The following is a 9,155-nucleotide window of genomic DNA, read 5'->3' on the forward strand; positions in this document are numbered from 1 at the left end:
GCTGTTACTCAGTTTGTTTTATTTTTTCAACAGAGTCGTGTTGATTGAACCTCTTTTCTCTATCCTTTTCCATCATTTCATTTGAGGCTAACAACCAGGATTTTGGAATAGCACTCCATTTACTCTGTGCACTAAAAGGAAAGTTTTCAGTTCATGTGACCACTTATTTATAAGCCACTTTGGGTACCATGTAAACAACATACAAACCTAACATATGTAGCAACACATATCCACACATGGCTACATATACAGATTTAAACCCCAAAGGTTTTTTAGCTTTTGACTCATCCTTTGCCAGTTTTTAACTTAGACTGTTGATGTGATTATTTCCTCCACAGCACTGAGTGATATTTAATCCAAAACCTGCTCTTTTGAAGATTTTAACAGAAATAAAGAGGGCTTAGACCTTAAAGACAGACACAAAGTTGAAACCACCCCACTACTGTGGGTATAACATAAATATTTAGGAGGCATGGCCAGTTAGCAAAGTAACAGGGGATTCTGCCCAGGACCCATGACTTCCCCAGCCATGGGCTTTTGACCAGGATCACAGTACCAGCCATAAAACTTCTTCCTGTAGAGCAGGCCTCAGATCCAATCAGAAGGTAGTTAGTTAATCGCCATGGCAATCCTGCCACCGTTGCACCCATGGGCACATCTTGCTGGGCAAATCAAAATTACAAACAAAGCAACAAAAACGCAACAGGTAACAGGTAGGGAGGGTTTTGTTTCATTTTCTTTCCTGGACCTCTTGCTCCAGTGTGCATCCTATTACCTGGGAGCAATAAACAAATGCACACCCTCACAGATGGGACTGTCCACAGTAAATGGACAGGAAATGGACAGGAATAAACAAACGCACACCTCACAGATGGGACTGTCCACAGTAAATGGACAGGAAGGACACAACACACGGAAAGTGTGACCAGCAGCTTGAGCTCTCGTGTGGGGTTGAATCTGGAAAGATAAGGCCATCGTAGCTCATTATCTTCTTAGGACAGAAACTGAGGCAAGGCACAGGGGCCCTTATGAGGAGAGAACTAATCCTTTAAGACATCACAAGCCACTGGGTCAGACTCTAGACAATCAGGATATGATCTTTAGAGAATGAAGCACAGAGGGGGGGTCACATTTTGGTTTTGGCTTTTTTATCTCTACATCCCCCCTCCCCGACAGATCAACAGGGTTAAATTATTGAAGAGTAAAGCTCTCCTTCCATCTGGAACTGATTGGGGTCTAGGAGACCTGGATGCTGCCTTACTGACAGAGAAGGATCAAAAGGCACGAAGAGACCGGGCTGCATCTTTGAGAAAGCACTGGATAGTTATCACAGGAGGTTGAAGGTCACCTGTGACATCATTCCAGGGGTCAAGAGGTCCTCAGTTGAGGAGCACAGTATCAGTGTAGATAGTAGTCGATATCCCTGAGACAATCCTAGCTAGAGCTTAATGGCCTATAATCCGCAGGTACCAAACATGCTGGAAGGTTAACCAAGCAGAAGCTGGGGTCTTGGTAACTTTCCTGTTGCTATAATAAAGTACCTTTACAGCATCAGCTTTGGAAGGGAGACTGTGTTTCCGCCAGCAGCCCAGGGTCCTATCCATCGTCACTGTGGGGAAGCCGCAGCAGCAGGCACATTGTGTTACAAGAAGCAGGAGGTTAGTGCTGGATGGCAGTCTCCTCCAAGCAGAAACATCAGGAAGTAAACTTCACATGGCTGGGAAAGGGGCAGCAAAGGTCGCCTGGACCCCTCCCTGGGGTCACAGAACCACTGAGGTGGCTGGGCAGCCTCGCTGCCAAGAGGCTACATGCAGAGTTCTAGGAATGCAACCTTCCTGAGTCCTGCATTGGGGTAGCTTTTCCATGATGCAGATACCTTTGACATGGATTTGTCTGGTCTGCAGATTTAATAAGTCATTATGTACTGAAGGGGGCTGCTTCCAGGAGGACACTGAAGGGAAGACAGGGCCTAGACTAGGGTCTATCCAAAAAGGTGGGGAGAAAAATCTAAAAAGGTGGGTAATACCCAAAGCCCTAAGGTGAGACAGACCAGACAAACTGTTCAGTGTTCTGGATGGAGGGGGTCCTTGTGGTGATATTTTGTTTGTGCTTTAACAAATAAAGCTTGCCTGATGATCAGAGTGCAGAGCTAGTCACTAGTTAGCCATAGAGGCCAGGCAGTAGCAGTGGCACACACCTTTAATCCTAGCACTTGGGAGGTAGAGGCAAATGGATCTGTGAGTTCAAGGCCATCCTGGGCTACACAAGATCAGTCTAAAGGAGAATCAGAGCCAGGCAGTGGTGGCTCACATCTTTAATCCTAGTACTTGGAATTAAAATCACACACCTTTAATCCTAGGACTAGCGAGATGGAGGCAGAAAGGGATATGGCTGAGCAGAGAGAGGAATATAAGGCAGGAGGAGACAGGAGCTCAAGACGTTCAGTCTGAGGATTCGTATGGCCAGGATCATCCCTGTAGTCTGAGAATTCAGTAGAGAGAAGAACTAGTGGCTAGCTGCTCTGCTTCTCTGATCTTTCAGCATTAACCCCTGTATCTGAATCCGGGTTTTTATTATTAAGACCAATTAGAAACACGCTACAGGTCCCGCCATTTGAAAGCAAATAGGAACTGAAAGTCTAGCTGGCTGAGAACACAAAGCATCCTCAACAGCTAACACTGTGACTCAGGGGGCGCTGGAGGACACCCTAGTTTCTGTTATCTTGCACTGATGGACACCATGACAGAAACCTGAAGGAACTGAAGCAGAAGCCATGGAAGAACACTGTTTTACTGACCTACTCCCCATGATTTGCTCAGCTGCCCAGGAGAGTCACTGTCCACAGCGGGTTGGACCCTTCCACATAACTAGCAATGTGAAAAGTGTCCCACAGATCCCAGGTCAATCCGCTGGAGGCAATCCTTCAGCTGGATTACCTCCTCCCAAGATGACAAAAACTGATCAGCACAGAAGGAAGGTATCTATCCCAGAGCACTAAAGGATTTCAGACTATAATATAAGATGGATTAGAACCACACAGCTTCATTTACTGTTGTTTGGTCCTGGACCATTCTGGAAGATCCATTTGATTTCTTTATGCCAAAATAGGGGTACTGCGTTTAGAGGGTTACATATGTGCCTTAGCTCAGTAACCAGAAGTTATTGAGAGGCTAAGCCTGCCTTTAAACTATATTGGGTGTCTTTGAGGAAAACTGTTAGAGCCCTTAAGAGTAATTGTTGGCCGAGCAATGGTGGTGCACACCTTTAATCTCAGTACTCAGAAGGCAGAGGCAGGTGGATCTCTTGAGATCAAGTCTAGCTTGATCTACAGCATGAGTTCAAGGACAGTCAAGGCTACACAGAGAAACTCTGTCTCAAAAAAAAAAAAGTAATTGTGACGGGAATTTGTCAGAAATTGTGACAGTAATGTCCAGGAATGAAGGCCCTATACTTCAGTGTCACTTGTCGGGTGAGTAGGCATCTACGGTAGAGAATATAGGAAAGACACTTGAGGCTCCAGGTGTCTCTTGGCCACCATGGGACAGGGAACTTGATAATAGGAATGTCACAAGACCCTATGGGGTTTTAAAAATCAACCTGAAATTTAGAGATGGTATCTCTACTTGGGAATGGGTAGGGCAACAAGGCAGTAGCAGAAAGGGATGAATGAGAAGATGTGTCTGTCATGTGTACAAGGGGGTTCATCTGGGCTAGTTCTGGCTTTCCAGAAACAACAGCGAGGAGAATGGGGAGTGAGAGGATGAGCCAGAGTTGCCAGGGTGGAAACAGTAGCTCCAGTATCCAGACGAAAGTAATGTTGTTCCCTATCATGTTTAGGCTTATCCAAGGCCATCCGCAGAAGTGCAGACTACAGAAGCCCTGTCTTGGCAGTGAAGAAGTCAGATGGATTGTCCAGAATAGTCCAGGACCTGAGTTTAGTAAAGAACATATGGAGAAGAGGTTGGGGAGGAGGAGGAGGAGGAGGAGGAGGAGGAGGAGGAGGAGGAGGAGGAGGAGGAGGAGAGGGTATGTGGGATCAGAGTTGCTAAGTGGAAGTGTGGCTGGATGGATTGTGACGCTCGTCCTCTGGGAAAGGAGCTGACGTAAGAGAATCTGTGAGACATAAAATCCCTCCCATAGGACATGACATCCCTGTGACAAGGCCATGAAGGTTTGGACATGGGAGTCTCACAGTCTTTTGAAATTATGAGAAAAAGAGGTCTAATTGCAAGACTCAATTATAGCTTAATGAGACATTAGGCTAGCAGCATTCTTGGTCTAAGAGTGGATATAAAGAATCAATTTGTTACAAGGGAAAATAACTTGAGAGTCTGAGGCTCAAACAGAGCAGTTCTTAGGATATGCTGCACGGGCGCCTGTGGAGGAGATGGCCATCACGAGACCAACATGGGTTTTACCAGGGGATGAGCACAGACCCTGAATGCATCCCTTACAGCAGTGGGTTGATCTATGCGTACTGATTCAGAGGGAACGCATAGATCATAGATGTCTTCTTCCTGGGTATCCCCCAAGGAGAAAAGGGCCTTCCCCTGTAGCTGGAGAGCCTGCAGAGCATTGCAGCTGGCTTGAATTCCCAAGTTAGCACCTGGTCTTTGGATTGCCTTTTATGACTGTTACCTTTTGCTACTGTTACCTTTTGTGATTGTTACCTTTCGCTACTGTGTTACGTGACCTGCGTGGACCACACGGCAAGAGCCCATGCCCCTGCCCCCCAAATTCCTCATCCTATATAAGCTGTAACCATGACTCTAATAAACAGAGGCTTCGACAAATCTGCCTGGCCTTCTTCTTCTCTCCCGCCCATATCTTCCAGATAGCGCCTCTCCAGGACCCTGGAATAACTGACCCTGCCAGGCGGGTTACACCCCTAGACTGAGTGACCCACCAGGCGGTCTACACTGGAGTCACCCAATTTCTTCCATGAACCCATGCAAAACTGAATACTGACACTCCCCCAAGGAGGTAAAACCCAATTTCACTCCAGAGGCAAACCTTCAGTTGATCAGACTGGACCAACCTCAAAGGAGCAATCACAAAGTGTACTTGTCCACATAGCTGTGGTGAGGGGAGGGACTCTCGCTATCCTGGAGAAATTAAACCCTGGTGAAGCCAGAAGTCAACCAGTTTGGCTGGGAAGGAGACAGCAGACTCAGACACCTCTGCCATTCTGCTCCCTTCTGTTCTGGAGGGTGGGGCAAGTGCCGGGGTGAGGAAAGGACCAAGAGGAGAGAGAAATGAATGGGTCCTCAAAACATGTGGGGATCACTCTAGAGAGGTGGTTCTCAACTTGTGAGTTGTAATCCCTTTGGAGATTGAACAACCCTTTCACGGGGTCACCTAAGACTATCAGAAAACAGATATTTACATCACGATTCATAACAGTAGCAAAATTGTAGTTGTGAAGTAGCAATGAAAATAATTTTATGGCTGGGGGTCCCCACAACATGAGGAACTGTACTAAAGGGCCACAGCATTGGGCAAGTTGAGAACCACTGCTCTAGCTGGATGCCATTCGCCCTGTTCCGCAAATTTCGGGTGAGGGAACTTTTAGAAGGGAAAAAAAGTAGTCCTTGCCCTTACAGACTACAGTGTCTTGACCTGCTTCAGGTTCTGCCAAAGCACTCAGGATCTGTCAATGGCAAAGAAGAAAAACTTTCCACAGGGGGTCAAAGTAACTTTTTAGCTAATACCTTGGTGGGTGATAGCAGGCCAAAGTCACAATACAGAAGTTTCCACACCGCCGAAGACGTGACCCAGACACACACAGGTCTCCAATTACATGTGAACAGCTGAGTTGGCCACCACAAACATCAGCGTCTAAAGAATCAAAGCAAGGGGTGAAACCCCCCCTCCCAGGAGGCTGCCAAAATATTCTGAAAAGGAGGAGCCCAAGGAACAGAGGTTTTACTAAAGGCAGAACTGACACATGAATTGCAGTAAAGGTCGGACACCATGGAGTCCATCACAATGAGGAAATTCTCAAGAGATAATTACCACCTAATCCCAGGAGGAACTGGGTCCCTTTATAGCAGTTAAGAAAGTGACTTGGCCTTGCCTCTTGGGCAGTGTGGAGATCACATGCAAACTGCTCAGAAGAGGACAACTCAGTATCTTCTTGGGTAGGTACTTTTGTGATGTCATTTGCCCCTCCAGTATGAGGGGTCAGCCTTCGTTAGGAGTTAGGCTGTGGTCGCTTGACTAGCTGCTAATTAGGCTCCAAGCAGTCAAGGTCTTATTGTTAGAGAGTAAGGGTTCAAACGCACCTTTGTTTTTGTCCTTTTTGTCTCCTCAAAGTAGAGGAGAGAGAGAGAATGGTAGCCATTTTAAGCTCCTTTCAAGTTACGACTCTTAGCAGGAAGCTGCTGTGGTTTCACAGCGTCCTGGCACACAACCGCAGCTCACGATGACATTATCCTGTCACGGGAGTCTTCAGGTGTAGCGTGTAATTCCTCAGCCCATACCCACAGTTGGGGTGGCTCCTCTCAGATACCTCTAGGATGAATAACATGTTCAAAGAGGTTAGACACATAAGACTTGCCTCTTGGATGGCTTGCCAAAGTGTTACTGAGTTCAACAGCATTTCTGAAGGAGTTCCAGGTCTCCCAAACAAGGAGTTGGACAGAGACAGGTGGATAGCAGCAAGCAGAGCAAGAGAATTTATTCAGAAATGATCCACTTGCAAAAAACGTAAAGCAGGCTGGTACACGGAAGAAGTTGGGGAGCTCAAACAGAGATGGCACACATGGGCTTTTGGGGTCATTTGCATAGAGTCCCTGCTGGGGTTTCTATTGCTGTAATAAAATACCACAATCAAAACCCATCTGGGGAGAAGGTGTATTTCATCTCATAGCCCTCAGGTCATACTCTGTCGCTGAGGAAAGTCAGTGGCCTGCTCTCCACGGCTTGCTTAGCTTGCTTTCTTCTATACCCCAGAACCACCTGCTCAGGGGTAGCACTATATATAACGGGCCAGGCCCTCTGTAGCAATCAGTCATTAAGAAAACAGGCTTGCCTACAGGCCATTTTTTCCTTTTATTGAAAATAGATTGCTCTCTACGCATAATACCCCTACCCCTGTCCCTTCTCACTGCCCTCCTATCCAGAGCGAATCCCTTTTTTGTCTCTCATTAGAAAGCAAGCAGGCTTCTAAAGGACAATAAAATATACCAAAATAAAATATAATCAGATAAAACAAAAGCTGTCACCTCAGAGTTGAACAAGACAAACAGAAGGAAAAGAGCCCAAGAGAAGGCACAAGAATCTGAGATCCACTCCTTTGCACACTCAGGAATCCCATAAAAACACTAAACTGAAAGCCGTAATAGATACACAAAGGACCTGTGTATATACACACACAGGCCCCATGCATGCTGCCTCGGTCTCTGTGAGTTCTTATTCGTTTGATCATGCTGATTTAGAGGGCCTTGCTGTCTTGGTATCCTCCATCCCCTCTGACTTTTACATTCTCCTGCCTCTTTTTTCTCAGGGTTCTCTGAGTCCTAAGAAGAGGGATTTGATAGAGACATCCCACTTAGGACTGAGTGTTCCAAGGTCTTTCACTCTCTGCATAGTGTCTGTTTGTGGGTATTTGTTCCCATCTGCTGCAGAAGAAAGATTCCCTGTTAATGGCTGAGCAAGGTACCACTCTGTAAGCATAGCAGAATTCATTAGAATTTCATTTTATTGCTGTCTTCTTGTTGTTAGAACATTAGTATTTGGTTTTAACCTGGACAAATACATACCCCAGGCTATCTAGTCTCTGGTTATTGGTCACCCAAGCAATGCAGGGTATGGGTTCCATCTCATGGAGTGGGCCTTATGCCAAATCAGATATTGGTTGGTGACTCCCACAAGCTTTGTGCCACCATTGCCCTAGCATATATCTGCACACTACAGGACACCATTGTAGATCAAAAGGTTGTGGCTGACTTGGGATTTGTGTTTCTCTTTTGGTGGTGTGCAGAGTATCTTCCTGTACCAAAGATGCCAGACGTAGGGGTGGATGCCTCTGTAGACAGCAACTCGACTTCTCCATGTTCAATGAGTTCTGTAGGTGTTGAGGCCTTGCTGTCAGTTAGTGGAGAGCAACTTACAGTCCTGGCAACAGTCCTGGGTTGTTCGGGGAGTCCCATGGCACCCCTTTAGCCAAAAACTCAATTAGATGTAACCCAATCCCTGCACTGGAAACTTTATTTAGTGACAAGAGATGGCCTGTTGGGACTCTGTCTTCCCCATTATTTGGTGATTTCATTTAGATCACCTTCATATTTTGTATATATTTTAGGGAGCTTCTACTGTATTAGGCTTCAATACTACTCTCAAATTGCCCTGAGTTTTAGCTGTCTCTCTCCACATTCTTCCCCTCATCCCCTTCTTCTCCCCCTCCCCACTTGATTCTCCCATTCCAGTACCTCTGTACATTCATAACTCGTCCGTTTCCCTTTCTCAATGGGTCTAGCTGTCGACCCCTACTCCCTTACTCTGTACCCACTCTCTGTGGTTCTACAGGTTGTAGCTTGATCATTGACTTAACAGCTAATACCCACATATAAGCAAATACTCACCAATTTTGACTTTCTAGGTTTGAGATATCTCACTCAGGATGATTTTTCTCTAGTTTTATCTATTACTTGTGAATTTCATGATGTATTTTTTTAAATGGATGAGTGCTTTTACTCCATCGTTTAAAAGAACCACCTTTTCTTTATTGATCCTTCTGTTTAGGGATATCTAGGTTGTTTCCAGTTTCTGGCTATCATAAATAGAGCCCACATCACTTAATCATTAAGAAAACAGGGTTGCCCACAGGCCAGTCTTACAGAAACATTTTCTCTATTGCAGTTCCTTCTTTTCAGATGACTCTAGCTTATCTTGACAAAACAAAACAAAACCAGCCGGTACACACAGAGTGTGCTTTGAGGAAGTTATTTGTGTAGCATGAGCTTTCTCACGAATGCTCTCTCACATGCAGTTTTTAACAAGTCAGAGGTCATATTCAGATGCTCTCGAGTGTCCCAGCATCCACTCCAGTGGCTCTCACCAGTTCTAGCTGGCCTTGGCCAGTAGTGGTAGGTATGGGGTTCAGTCTTCCTCTTTGCCTACAGGGCTTCCTACTATGCTATTTTTATCTATCT

This window comes from Microtus ochrogaster, linkage group LG4 (genome assembly GCF_000317375.1).
Source record: "Microtus ochrogaster isolate Prairie Vole_2 linkage group LG4, MicOch1.0, whole genome shotgun sequence".
Taxonomy (NCBI): domain Eukaryota; kingdom Metazoa; phylum Chordata; class Mammalia; order Rodentia; family Cricetidae; genus Microtus; species Microtus ochrogaster.